General features: G+C 50.5%; 1 long non-coding RNA gene across 1 annotated transcript; it reads right to left on the reverse strand.

Annotated features, from left to right (window-relative positions):
* Positions 1-9,594: 9,594 nt before the first annotated feature.
* On the reverse strand, positions 9,595-13,159 carry LOC119965149. Its single transcript, XR_005460441.1, has 2 exons — positions 11,483-13,159; positions 9,595-9,883 (listed from the first exon to the last, which is right to left on the reverse strand). It is a non-coding gene; the product is annotated as an uncharacterized LOC119965149 (long non-coding RNA).
* Between the last annotated feature and the right edge of the window lie 807 nt (positions 13,160-13,966).

Genomic DNA, 13,966 nt, shown 5'->3' on the forward strand with positions numbered 1-13,966 from the left:
ACTCTACGAAGGCGTACTGGGGGTTTGAGTGAAGCAGGCGCACCTTCTCTACAAGGGGGTCAGTTTTGTGCATCCTGATGTGCTTCCTCAGGAGTACAGGGCCCGGTGTCTTCAGCCATGCCGGGAGTGAGACCCCCGTGGTAGTGCCCCTGGAAAAGATAAGGAGCCTCTCGTGAGGGGTCTGGTTGGTCGCGGTACATAAGAGTGACCTAATAGCGTGGAGCGCGTCTGGGAGGACTTCCTGCCAATGGGAGGCTGGGAGATTCCTGTACCGGATGGTCAGTAGAATGGTCTTCCAGACCGTCGCATTCTCCCTCTCCACCTGTCCTTTCCCCCTGGGGTTGTAGCTGGTAGTCCTGCTCGAGGCGATGCCCTTGTCGAGCAGGTACTGACGCAGCTCGTCGCTCATGAAGGACGAACCCCGGTCGCTGTGTACGTAGCTGGGGAAACCAAACAGGGTGAAGATACTATGAGGGCCCTAATGACTATGTGGGAGGTCATATCGGGGCACGGGATAGCAAAGAGGAAGAGGGAGAACTCATCTATTACGTTTAGGAAGTAAACGTTCCTGTTAGTTCAGGGGAGCGGCCCTTTGAAATCGACCGCGAGGCGTTCAAAGGGCCTAGAAGCCTTGACCAGGTGGGCCCTGTCTGGTCTATAGAAGTGTGGTTTGCACTCCGCGCAGATCGAGCAGTCTCTGGTGACAACTTTTACCTCCTCAGTGGAGAAAGGCAGATTTTGGGCTTTGATGTAGTGGGCGAGCCGGGTGACCCCCGGGTGACAGAGGTCGTTGTGGATGACTTTCAGGCGGTCGTTCTGCACGCTGGCGCATGTCCCGCGGGATAGGGCATCTGGGGGCTCGTTAAGCTTCCCCGGTCGATACTTAATATCGTAGCTATAGGTGGAGAGTTCGATCCTCCACCGCAGAATTTTATCGTTTTTAATTTTGCCCCTTTGCGAGTTGTCAAACATTTTTTTTTTTTTTTTTTTTTAATAAATTTAGATTAGCCAATTATTTTTTCCAATTAAGGGGCAATTTAGTGTGGCCAATCCACCTACTCTGCACATTTTTGGGTTGTTGGGGCGAAACCCACGCAGACACGGGGAGAACGTGCAAACTCCACACGGACAGTGACCCAGAGCCGGGATCGAACCTGGGACCTCAGCGCCGTGAGGCAGTTGTGCTAACCACTAGGCCACCGTACTGCCCTACGAGTTGTCAAACATGAAGGCAACCGATCTTTGGTCGGTGATGAGGGTGAACCTCCTACCTGCGAGGTAGTGCCTCCAGTGACGAATAGCCTCCACAATGGCTTGTGCTTCTTTTTTGACTGCCGAGTGTCGGAGTTCCGAAGCGGAGAGGGTTCGGGAGAAGAATGCAACTGGTCTCCCTACCTGATTTAAAGTGGCTGCAAGAGGCGTCACTCTCAACCTGAAAGGGGGTGGATTCATCCACCGCCCGCATGGCCGCTTTGGCGATGTCCTCCTTGATGCAGTTGAAGGCCTGGCGCGCCTCAGCTGACAGGGGAAATAGTGTGGCCTTAAAGAGTGGGCGGGCTTTGTCCGCATATTGAGGGACCCACTGGACGTAATACGAAAATAATCCCAAGCACCGTTTGAGGGGCTTGGGACAATGAGGGAGAGGGATTTCTAAGAGGGGGATCATACGGTCCAGGTCAGGACCCAGGATTCTGTTTTCCACAACATAGCCGAGGATGGCTAGTCTGGTCGTGCGGAAAATGCATTTCTCCTTGTTATAGGTGAGGTTTAGTTTCTGAGCCGTCTGAGGAAAACGGTAGAGGTTGGCGTCGTGGTCCTGCTGGTCATAGCCACAGATGGTAACGTTATCCAAGTACGGGAACGTGGCCCTCAGCCCGTACTGGTCCACCATTCGGTCCATTGCTCGTTGGAACACCGAAACCCCATTAGTGATGCCGAAGGGAACCTGGAGGAAATGGAAGAGGCGGCCATCGGCCTCGAATGCCGTGTAGTGGCGGTCCTCCGGGCGGATTGGGAGCTGGTGGTATGCAGACTTCAGATCCACCGTGGAAAAGAGCCGATACTGGCCGATCTGATTTACCATGTCTGCAATCCTGGGGAGGGGGTACGCGTCGAGGAGCGTAAACCTATTAATAGACTGACTATAGTCTACGACCATGCGGAAGTTTTCCCCGGTCTTGACGACCACCACCTGAGCTCTCCAGGGGCTATTGCTGGCCTCTATGATCCCCTCACTGAGGAGCCTTTGGACCTCCAATCGGATGAACACCCTATCCTGCAGGCTGTATCGCATGCTGCGAGTGGCTACGGGTTTACAGTCCGGGGTGAGGTTGGCAAAGAGAGGAGGGGGGGATTCGCAACGTGGCTAGGCTGCCGACAGTGAGTGGGGGTAGGGGTCCGCCGAAACTGAGGGTGAGACTCTTGAGATTACATTGAAAATTGAGTTCCAATAAGAGTGGGGTGCAGAGTTCGGGCAGGACGTAGAGTTGGAAGGTAGAATAGCTAGCGCCTTGGATTGTGAGAGTCGCGGCGGTGCGCCCTTGGATCTGAAGAGAGTGGGAGCCCGAAGTGAGGGAGATAGTTTGCCGCGCGGGGAAAACGGGGAGCGAACAGTGTCTTACCAGATCTGGGTGTACGAAGCTCTCAGTGCTCCCGGAGTCGAAAAGGCACGGCGTGCTGTACCCGTTGATTTGGACCGTCACCATCGAGTTGTGGAGGTTCTTTGGGCGCAGTGTGACTGCGCTGAGTTGCGGGTAGTCGGCGGCTCGATCAGCTGTGCTGGAGTGGCCCCGTGATGACTGCCCTCTGAGTTCGTAGTCGTCGAGGTAAGTCTCAGAGTTTGGAGGGGATGGATCCCAAAATGGCCGCCCCCATGAGTCGCGCATGGCCGGCCGCATGGAGGAGGATTGCCAAGATGGCCGCCCCCATGAGCCGCACATGGCCAGCCGCATGGAGGAGGATTGCCAAGATGGCCACCCCCATGAGTCGCACATGTTGGGTGGGGGCGGAGTCGGCATACAGGCTGCAGCATTTTGGGGCCTGTGGGCCTGTGAATTCGGGGAACGAGTGCTTTGAGCCGTGGGAGGGTTAGAGGCTGGGGCTTTCTTCGCCAGACACACTCTGGCATAGTGTCCTTTTCGCCCGCAGCTGCTGCAGGCCACGTTGCGGGCCGGGCAGTGCTGCTGCGGGTGCTGGGGCTGGCCACAAAAGTGGCAGGCTGGGGCAGTATTGTGGCTGGGCAGCCGTGCGGCGCAGGCCTGGGGGAGTCGCTGGTCGGGGGCCCATGACAGGGTCGCGGGGTCCGCGGGGACTAGGTGAGGCTGCAAAATGAGACCTCCATAGTCGTAGCAAGTTCAACAGTATCTTCAAGATTTTGGGCCCCCTTTTCCAGCAGTCGCTGCCGCACGTAATTTGATCTCAGGCCTGCAAAAAGACATCGCGGACAGCAAGTTCTCTATGCTCTGCAGCAGTTACAGCCTGTTAGTTACAGTCCCGAGATAGAGTTTTTAGTTCTCTGAGGAATTCTTCGAGTGATTGCGTAGGCCGCTGGCGGCGAGTAGTAAACACGTGTCGCGCGTAGACCTCATTTACAGGCCTCACATACATTTTGTCGAGTAACGCTAGGGCTTCAGTATATGAGCCGGTACAGTTTAGTTAAGTGGAAATTCTGTGGCTTACCCTCGCGTGCAGTAGGCTAAGTTTCTGCTCCTCCGTCGTTTCAGCTGTGCTTGCTTCAGCCAGGTAGGCTTTAAAGCATCGGAGCCAATGCGAAAAGATTTATTTTGCCTCTGCATCCTGTGGGTCGAGTTCCAATCGCACAGGCTTGAGGGCTGATTCCATGATTGTTCCTTACTGTTTCTTAAGTAGATTAAATTGATGAGACCATCAATTCACGAGACACGAGACAAGAACATACCCACAACCGCCACGACAGACACTACTGGAAGACCTACTGGACGCAAGTATCCTAGAGAAAGGGAACTGTAGCGACACGTATGACCGACTGGTAGAAAGGGACGACACCGTAGTGGACGCAACAAGAATGAAATGGGAGGACGACCTGGGGATGGAGATAGGGTGGGGACTCTGGAGCTAAGCACTGTATAGGGTCAACTCCACCTCCACGTGCACAAGGCTCGGCCTGACGCAACTAAAAGTGGTACATAGAGCCCACTTAACAAGAAACCGTATGAGTAGGTTCTTCCCGGAGGTGGAGGACAGATGTAAACGGTGCCAAAGAGGCCCAGCCAACCACGCCCACATGTTCTGGTCTTGCCCCAGACTTGTGGAGTACTGGACAGCCTTCTTCGAGGCTATGTCCAAAGTGGTGGGGGTGAGGGTGGAGCCATGCCCGATAGTGGCGGTCTTCGGGGTTTCAGACCCGCCAGATCTATTCCTGGGGAGGAGGGCGGACGCCCTTGCCTTTGCCTCCCTAGAATCCTGTTTGGCTGGCGGTCAGCAGCACCGCCCAGAGCTGCAGACTGGCTGTCCGACCTCTCGGAATCTCTCCAAATGGAGAAAATCAAATTCGCCATCAGAGGGTCAGACGACGGCTTCCACAGAACGTGGGAACCATTCATGCAATTGTTCCGGGACCTGTTTGTGGCCAACGAACAAGAGGAAGAATAGTCGGGTGGGGAAAATGGACGGGAATCGGGGGAAGGTAGCCGGGGGGGGTGGGGGGGAGGGGGGGGGGGGGTGGGGGGGGGGGGGGGGGGAGGGGGGGGTGGTTACGGGCTCGTTATGGGGGTTTGATGGCAAGCTAAGGTCCAAAACCAAACTATAAATAAATGCCTATAAACATGTGCCTCGGCCATATTGGGGAATGTAAAATATGTATGCCAGCTGAAGGGGGTGGCCACAATTGTTATTATGAAGATGCTTACCTGTAAATATACATGTTAATTTTTGCGTGTGTTTTTTTTTCTTCTCTAATGATTTGTAATATGTTGTATATAAAATATGAAAACTCAATAAAAAAACATTAAAAACAAAATTCACGAGACACGTGCTTTAAGATATGGACAGTGGTTTTAATCTACTTACTACAGAGCCAGCCTGTTACACGTTGAACTCTCAATGAACTGGTCGGCTGACTCTGGGCATCGATATTGATACAGCAGTCCAGGGGGAGGAGCCCTGTACAAACTCATTCCCAGAGCTACTCCCCCTAGTGGTCGGGCAACGCAACTGCGCTTACAATCGTACGGTCTCATATATATATATCACAGTGTGAATTACAGAGTTACATTCACCACAAGTGTGTCTTGTGAATGAGGTACCTGCACAGCAAAACAGCACACTTAGCGCACAAAAGTTTGTTGCCAATTCAGAGGAAGATGCCAACGCCAGCAGTGCTGTGACGCACATCCTAAAGTAACGTGGTCTCAAAGCGGGCGACCATCTTGAGCTCACAGATACGAAACAGCAAAGCAAATGCGGTCATTTTGGGAGACAAGCCCCTTCTGCCATCTTGTGCCAAAAATGTGGCACTCGACATGCCCCATGGCAATGTCTGGCCTTTGGAAAAGTCTTTTCCAGGAGCGGCTGTATTGGGCATTTTGCAAAATAATGTTTTACGCATCCTACAATGGACCATGTAAAATCAGTGAATATCGGTGATGAGATAAATACCGAATAAGAGTTTTCATCAATCTCATCGCGATGAGGCCTTCCGCCGCCATCTTGTGCCAAAAATGTAGCACTCGACATGCCCCACGGCAATGTCTGGCCTTTGGAAAAGTCTTTTCCAGGAGCGGCTGTATTGGGCATTTTGCAAATAATGTTTTGTGCGTCCTATATTGGACCGTGTAAGATCAGTGAATACAGTTGATGAGATAAATATCAAAGAACAGTTTTTCATCAATCTCACCGTGCCGAGGGCCAGAAGAGTCCAAACAAGAATGATGAAAACAAAATTTTAAGGAAGACTGAAGCTAGTAAGAATGCACCAGAATCCATTAAATCTATATTGAAATTGATGGTTGTACAGAACAATTCTCTGTTACTCTGTGACTTTGACCCTAAAACAAAAGCCAATCTCGTTAGTCAGTCTGCTTTGCAAAAGCCGAACGTGCAGCAGAAAGTCACTGATTGGCAAGGGCTGCCGGTGTACCTCAGAACAAGAACAATTGAGACCTTTGGCACATGCAAACTTGTGCTCTCCATAGACGCATGCTGAAAATAATGTGAATGTGAGTTCCTTGCTTTCCATCAGATTCCTTGTTCCTTACCCCAAACCTCCCCTTCTGATTTTCTGTTTTCAGGTACCCTGTACAGGAGCTGCAGGCTCCAGAAAGAACACCACACCATTCATAAAGAAACATGTGGTCTGACAATCACTACCCTGAGCTCAGATACTGGTATTGCACATATTTTACAGGGTACCATAGAGTAGGGATCCGCATGTGGTGAATTGTTGGGCACAAATAGTCGATAGCCAGGCCAAGAGGAAAGAACTGTTCTGTGTGCCAGGACACTGGAGGTTTCATTCAGGAGGATGCTGCTAGTCATGCATACCAAGATGCTTGGTGTATTGGCAGGCCTGTCATACAACCCCTTGTCACTGTTAAGGAACATGGAGGAGTCTGGCTGCTGGCCAGGGAGGCTTTGGCGAGAGTTTGCCTCTCCCTCCCGTCCTGCAAATCCCCCCTTCCACATTGCACCCCTTGTCTTCATCAGCGCCCCCCCCCCCCCTCCCCCCACCTGCCATTGCTCACCCCCAATCACGCCTCCTCATGTGTTTCCAGCCTCACCTCGCACTCCAGCCCCCCCGTCAATCTTCGGATCTTTGTTGCAGCGACTACATGAGTCCCACAGCACAGTCTTGGTCAGATAAACATTGCTGTGTGGCTCCAGGGGAAAGTGGACCCCTGTCTCGCTAACCCCAGTTCATGTTTAAAATTATGTCTAGGGCAGGTACTCGCTGGGCATAGCAAGTAACACTTTCTAAATAGGGTTGCTGATTCAAAATTGCCTCAGACCTAATACGCTTTTTTTTTAAAGGTATTTTATTCCAAACACATGCAACATCAGCAAAATATAAATCACACTGTCCACCCAATCACTATCCTCAGTTTGTGCAATTTTTCCTCTTTTATCCCCTCTCCTCCTCTGGTTGAAACGCCGAACAGCTCCTCAAATAGCGTCATGAACAGCCCCCACCACACCTCAAAGCCGTCCTATGTGGCCTTCAACTCAAAATTCATCTCCCCCAACCACAGAAAGTCATACAAATCCCCAAGCCAAGCCTTCACCCCCGACGGTGTGACTGCCCTCCAATTGAACAGGATCTTTTGCCGGGCAATTAGAGAGACGAAGGCCACAACACAGGCCCCCTTCCCCTCCAGGGGCTCTGGCACTCCGAGACCACAAAAATCGCCACCATAGGGTCTGGCTTGACTTCCATGCCCACTATCTTGGATAGCATTCCAAACACCACCTCCATCAATAGCAGCCCCAGAACACAGTAGCACAGTGATTAGCACTGTTGCTTCACAACTCCAGGGTCCCAGGTTTGATTTCTGTTTGGGTCACTGTCTATGTGGAGTCTGTACATTCTCCCCGTGTCTGCATAGGTTTCCTCCAGGTGTTCTGGTTTCCTCCCACAAGTCCTGTGCTGTTAGATAATTTGGACATTCTCAATTCTCCCTCAGTGTACCTGAACAGGTGTCACAATGTGGCGACTAGGGGATTTTCACAGTAACTTCATTTCAGTGTTAATATAAACCTACTTGTGACACTAATAAAGATTATAAACTGGGATTATAAAATACATATGCGCATGATTGGCCAGCCTCCACCCACACGTCTCGCACCCATCAGCCACCCCCTGGAAAAACCCACTCATCCTGTGCACCACCTTGAACTGAAGGGGGCACGGTAGCACAAAGGGGGCACAGTAGCACAGTGGTTAGCACAGTTTCTTCACAGCTCCAGGGTCCCAGGTTCGATTCCCGGCTTGGGTCACTGTCTCTGCAGAGTTTGCACGTTCTCCCCGTGTCTGCGTGGGTTTCCTCCGAGTGCTCCAGTTTCCTCCCACAGTCCAAGAATGTGCAGGTTAGGTAGATTGGTCATGATAAATTGCCCTTAGTGTACAAAAACATTGGGTTGGGTTGGGTGGGGTTACTGGGTTACATGGATAGGGTGGAGGTGTGGGCTTAAGTAGGATGCTCTTTCCAATGGTCGGTGCAGACTCGATGGGCTGAATGGCCTCATTCTGCACTGTAAATTCTATGATTCTATGATTCAAGCTCATTCTTGCGCAGGAGGAGATTGAGTTTACCCGTCACATCTCCTCACACCACAGCCCCCAACCCATTTCCCTCCAAACTCCTCTTCCCATTTACTCTTAATCTTCATGCCCTTCTCCCCCAACCACCTGTATATATCTCCAATCCTGCCCTCCCCCAAGTCTTCAGGAAGCAGCAGTTGCTCCAACAGTGTGTACACCAGCAGCTTGAGGAACATCCTCCACTCCTTTCATCCCAAATCCCTCACCTGCATATATCTAAACTCACTGTCCCTTGACAACTCAAAGCTCCCCCGCAGCACGTCCAGTCCCACAAACTTCCCCTCCAAGAACATGTCTCTAACCTGCTCCAGCCCCGCCTCCCCCCTTTTCCCATATATCCCAGCCATCTCCCCCATCTTGAACCTGAGATTTCCACACCGTGGCGACAGCACCGACAATCTTTCCAACTCAAAATGCCTCCTCAACTGGTTCCACAACCTGACCATCGATTCCATCATCGGGCTCCCCGTACACTTTCCCAGAGCTAACGTCACCGTGGTCCTCAGACTGGATCCCCTGAAGGACTCTTCTTCCAACCTGCCCCACTCCACCCCCTACCCCCTACCCTCCCCCCCCCCACCCCCCGCACCACCACCACTATCGCCTCACCTTCTCCACATTCGTCACCCAATAATAATGCAACAGTTTTGAGAGCGCCACCTCCCTTTCCATCTCTGCCTCCCCCCCCCCCCACCATATAAACTCGGAGATCAGTGCCTCCAAACTCTGGAAGAAGGCCTGAGGGATAAAAATCAGGAGGGTCTTTGAAGGCTGGTGAATGTGTAACCACTATAATTCACACTGTACATTACTGTGTCCCTGTGGGCTCCATCTGTGAGCTGTTGCATGGCTCTGCCCACAGGGGGAGATGAGGAGCATGTACAGGGCTCCGCCCTTGGCTCCACCCCCTTCTGGAAGTATAAGTGCTGCGGTCCTGCGAGTCCGCCTTCAGTTCAGCATAGTCGCAGGCAGGCTCAGTTGTAAGCCGATTAAAGCCACAGTTTACTTCAACTCGTGTCTCTGAATGAATTGATGGTCACATCAGGTCTGAAAGATAAACAGGAACCTTGGCAGCACTTTCATCTTCACCACCCGCACCCTCCTTGCCAACGTCAAGTGCAAAGTGTCCCACCTCTTAAAATCCCCCTTAACACCAGACCTAATATGCTTAATGCCAAAACGGATATATTTAAAAGCTCCTGAAACCTAACTTCCAATCTTAAATTCTACTTAAATCTTATTAATAATGCATTTCTAAAATTCCACAGCACTGCCCCATAAGAAATCAACATGCATCATGATAATGACTAAAATGTTCTCTTTTTAATCTCAATATAACAATGGAAGATCTGCTATTAGTTTAACACATCCTACTTTCGACAAAACAGGTTTCACTGAAAAATATCACACCCTTGAAGCATCATTCAGGCCACAAATGCGTTTTATTTTTCAATTTGCAGTTTCCCTTCTTCATTGCTTGCCTCTTTAGGTCTTCTCATGTCAATCTTCCTGATATGCATTCATGTGCTACTGCCATCATAATATTTTTTGTGGGTGAAAATGGAAAACACTTCCCTTTATCTTGGGAATCTGTGAAGAAAAAGGGTTTTAAAAGTACTTAAGCTACAGAAACAATAGCTTTTTTGGGAGCAGTGGATATGAGATTCTATTGACAGATATTTTGCAGGAAACTTTATACATGGGAATATATTCCTCGCCCCCCCCCCCCCCCCACCCCCCATCCATAGGACATGCTCGCACACCAGGTTCTTAGCATGGAGACGAATCACTGCACAATATGAACATCTCCACCACACACTCAGTTGCCAGACCCCTGCTAGGAGAGCACAAGGCTCACCCAGTGAGGAGACTCTCAGTAAATCACACTAGGAGAAACAGGACAGGGGCCACAGAGCTTATCGCTAACACATATGGCACAGATGGACATGGTCTCAATGCCCTCAGCCATGGCACACTGAAATCGGGACATGTCCCTCACTGCCTCTGTCACGTCCCTCACTGCCTCGGACATGTCCCTCTGTGTATCGTTATAGTCACTCAGTCTCCGGCCAATGATCTCAATGCCCTCAGCCACGGCCCTTTGTGAATTGGCCAAGCTCTGGAGTGCCGCAGCAATGTTCATTAGCTCAGGGGCATGTACACCTGTGACTGGGCTTCCCTCTCCTGCGCCTCAGCCATGGACAGCAGAGTATGCCCAAGCCTTGGACACCCTGACACATAGCTCTGATGTCTTGGCCCAGGTCTTCCACCACAGATGCCACCCTTTCAGTGTTGGTCTGGGTGCCACGCATTGTTGGCACCATCTCCTGAAGATAAAGGGACTCCTCCAACTGTATTTGCAGGTTCTGGAATGTTGCTGACACCCCCCCTCCTGTAGATTCTGGCTCTGATTTTGCACCTGCAGCAGTGATAAGATCACCTTTCGCTCCCTTGGGAGTCCCCGCCACCAACTGATGTGCTGCAGCATGTGTGTGATGCTGACCAGAGGGTGACCCACTGAGTTGATAAGCTCTGTGAAGATAGATGGTGCAGGTGCAAACAGTGCCGAGGTGTTGGTGTCTTCCCTGGAGTTGTGCTTCGGGGTGTTCTGAGGGTCCTGAGGAGGGGCAGTTATCCCGGGTGGCCCGGCCTCGCCTGATGGGGATCCTGTAAGTCAAAAGACATGGGGTGAGATCTTGGGAAGGACTGGACTGTGGGAGTTGGGTGACTCACTTGCTATAAGGACTATATGTCTTGCTATATCTGTGTTGCATTGGATTCTCGCTTCCTTGGCGAATACTGAGCTCCATCGCAGCCATTGCCCTCTCCTCGACCTCCCCCATCAGTTTCAGGTCCCTTTCCTCAGAGGGTGTGGACCTGAATCTGGGATGACCCTCCTGTCTTCTGGCGCTCGCAGCGATGATCACCTTGATTCTCGCTTTATCCTTGTGGATGCAGGAAGGAGATAATGAGACACTGGGAGGAGAGTTTTAGAGGATGTATGTAGTTGGTGTCATGTGTGTCCAAGGCTCCTGGCCAAAGATGACAATAAATATATTGGGGTTGCATGGGGGGTGGGTTGTGTGGGAGATACAGCCAGGTGGGGTGTTATTGGCCTCCAGGGGATTGGGGGCTGATGTGTGAGGTGAGGGATGGGAGCGATGCCAGGGGCACCAAGCGGTTACTCACCCGAGCTGCTCGAAGTAGGTCGTTTATGGCAATGCATGCTGGTCCCCTTGGTGATACTGGCAGCACTCAGAGCCTCTGCCACCTCATCTCAGAGCTCCATCAGGATCACAGGCTTGAGTCTCCGTCCACACCCTGCGCAAGACGGTGTCCCTCCTCTCCTCAATGGCATCCAGCATGCATTCAATGTCAGAATCCAGGAATCTTGGTGCCGGTCTTCATACAGCCATCCTCTTGGCTGGAATGGCAGTTCTGAGTGGGGCGCTTAAAAGTTGCGCCAGCTTGTCAGGTTCAGAACGCGAATCCTGACCCCAGTGAATCGGCCTGCGCAGCCAAGTCACAGGCAGGCTGCATGCAGGCTGCGGGCTGGCCCATTTGCACAACATGAATTGCTCCTGACCAGCGCTCCTAGTGACAGCGCACAGTTACCGCGATTCTCCTTCGCAGAGAGCACTTAGTCTCCAAATCGGAGAATCCAGGTCCTGATCTTTTGTATTCTGTCCCTCAGAATTTTCATTGCAAAACACGAGTATGTGAGATACAAGATTATTGTTCGCCTTCTATCAGCCGTTCAGATTGTGAGAGTTTGAAATCAATCTTGATTAACCATGAGGAATGAACCGTAATAGTCTTATTACATGTTGCATAATCACAGATTTGCCAACATGCCCAATGCCTTAGCAGGGTCTTTCCATTCCTTATGACCCTCTCTATTGTAACACATAATAGCCCCAGAATTAAAGTCTATTTCAGATTGTCTAAGATATTTCATATGCCTTAGAGCTCTCTGAATTTTCTCAGAGACCTCAGCCGTGATTAAAATCCTTATCCCTGCCTGTAAAGCATTCAAATGTGTAGAAAAAAATGCCCCCCACAGAAAGTAATTTGGGATTGTGTTCATGGACCATTTGGTAGGGACTATACACGCCAACCATTAATAGTGAATTCTTTGCATGAGATGCTCATGCCAGTGCAGTTTGTCAACTTGCAGTTCAGATAAGGTTTTATGGAGCATCTTGTCTATCACCACATGATTTCTTTCACAGATTCCATTGCTGAAAAGACTTTCAGCTACAATATTCATCGGCCAGAATTATCTGGTCGTTGGGGTTCCTTGTTTCTTCCAGCCGCGGAACACCACCTGCGGGTTTGCCACTGGCATGGGGTGGCTTCAATGGGAAATCCCATTGACAAGCGGGGGAGTAAAGAATCCCGCTGTCAGCAAACGGCACGCCACCGAGAAACACAGGGCTGGGGGATCAGAGAATCCAGCCCACAAACTCACTGTTCATGTTTACACACATGTCTCTCAACTTGCCATTGGTAAATCCCCTTGTGATATTACTTAGAAACTTAGTGGGTGTCCCAAGGTTGTCCCTATTCATTTCTCCATGGCTTTATCTACAATCACTCTTTCTTTATTTGTCATGTATTAGTCTTGAAAGACTAAGGGCGGGGCTCTCTCTCCCGCCAGCCCTGTTTCCTGGCACGGCGTATTCTCCGTTCTGACAGCTAGCCAATGGGGTTTCCCATTGTGGCCAATCCATGCCGGCGGGAAACCCGCGGTCGTTGATGCAATGCCGGCGAAACGGAGAATCCCGCCGACGGAGAATTCTGCAGTATATTCGGTAGTCATGCCTGTAAAGTGTAAAATAAAAATATTCCTATCTTTATTTCAAACCTTTGTTTTAAACCCTACTCCGGATGCTCCGGTTTCCTCCCACAGTCCAAAGGTGTGCCGGTTAGGTGGATTGGCCGTGCTAAATTTCTCTTAGTGTCCAAAAAGGTTAGGTGAGATTACTGGGTTACAGGGATAGGATGGAGGTGTGGGCTTAAGTAGGGTGCTCTTTCCAAGGGCCGGTGCAGACTTGATGGGCCGAATGGCCTCCTTCTGCACTGTAAATTCTTTGAGTCTATAACTACCTGATCAAAGTCACAAGCCAATAGAATGTTTACAATAAGATGTGATGGTATCTCTGATACTTTTCATGCGTTTCACATTGAATGCACAGCATCAACCACACCAGCACCCGTCAGCAGAAATGTTAATCTCTGACATAAAGGATGAGCAAATTATGCAGCTTGAAGACGATTTTCTTTTTTTCTCCGATTCTTATCACCTGATGTCATTCATATTTATTGTGCGAAATAATGTGAGAAAATTGAACTTGTCCACTTCGGCAGGAAGAATAGAGAAGTGGTATGCTACTTAAATGCAGAGAGGTTGCAGAACCTGGTGGAACAGAGGGTGTCTTACATAGAAACATATATAGAAAATAGAAAGAGGAGTAGGCCATTCATCCCTTCAAGCCTGCTCTGCCATTCATTATGATCATGGCTGATCACCAAATTCAACACCCCAATCCCGCCACCCCCCCCCCCCCATATTCCTTGATTCCTTCAACCCCTTTATCCATAACTATATCTTCATGCATAAATCACAAAATGTTAGCATGCAGGTACAGAAAGTGAATAGGGAGGCAAATG

This window comes from Scyliorhinus canicula, chromosome 4 (assembly GCF_902713615.1).
Source record: "Scyliorhinus canicula chromosome 4, sScyCan1.1, whole genome shotgun sequence".
Lineage (NCBI taxonomy): Eukaryota > Metazoa > Chordata > Chondrichthyes > Carcharhiniformes > Scyliorhinidae > Scyliorhinus > Scyliorhinus canicula.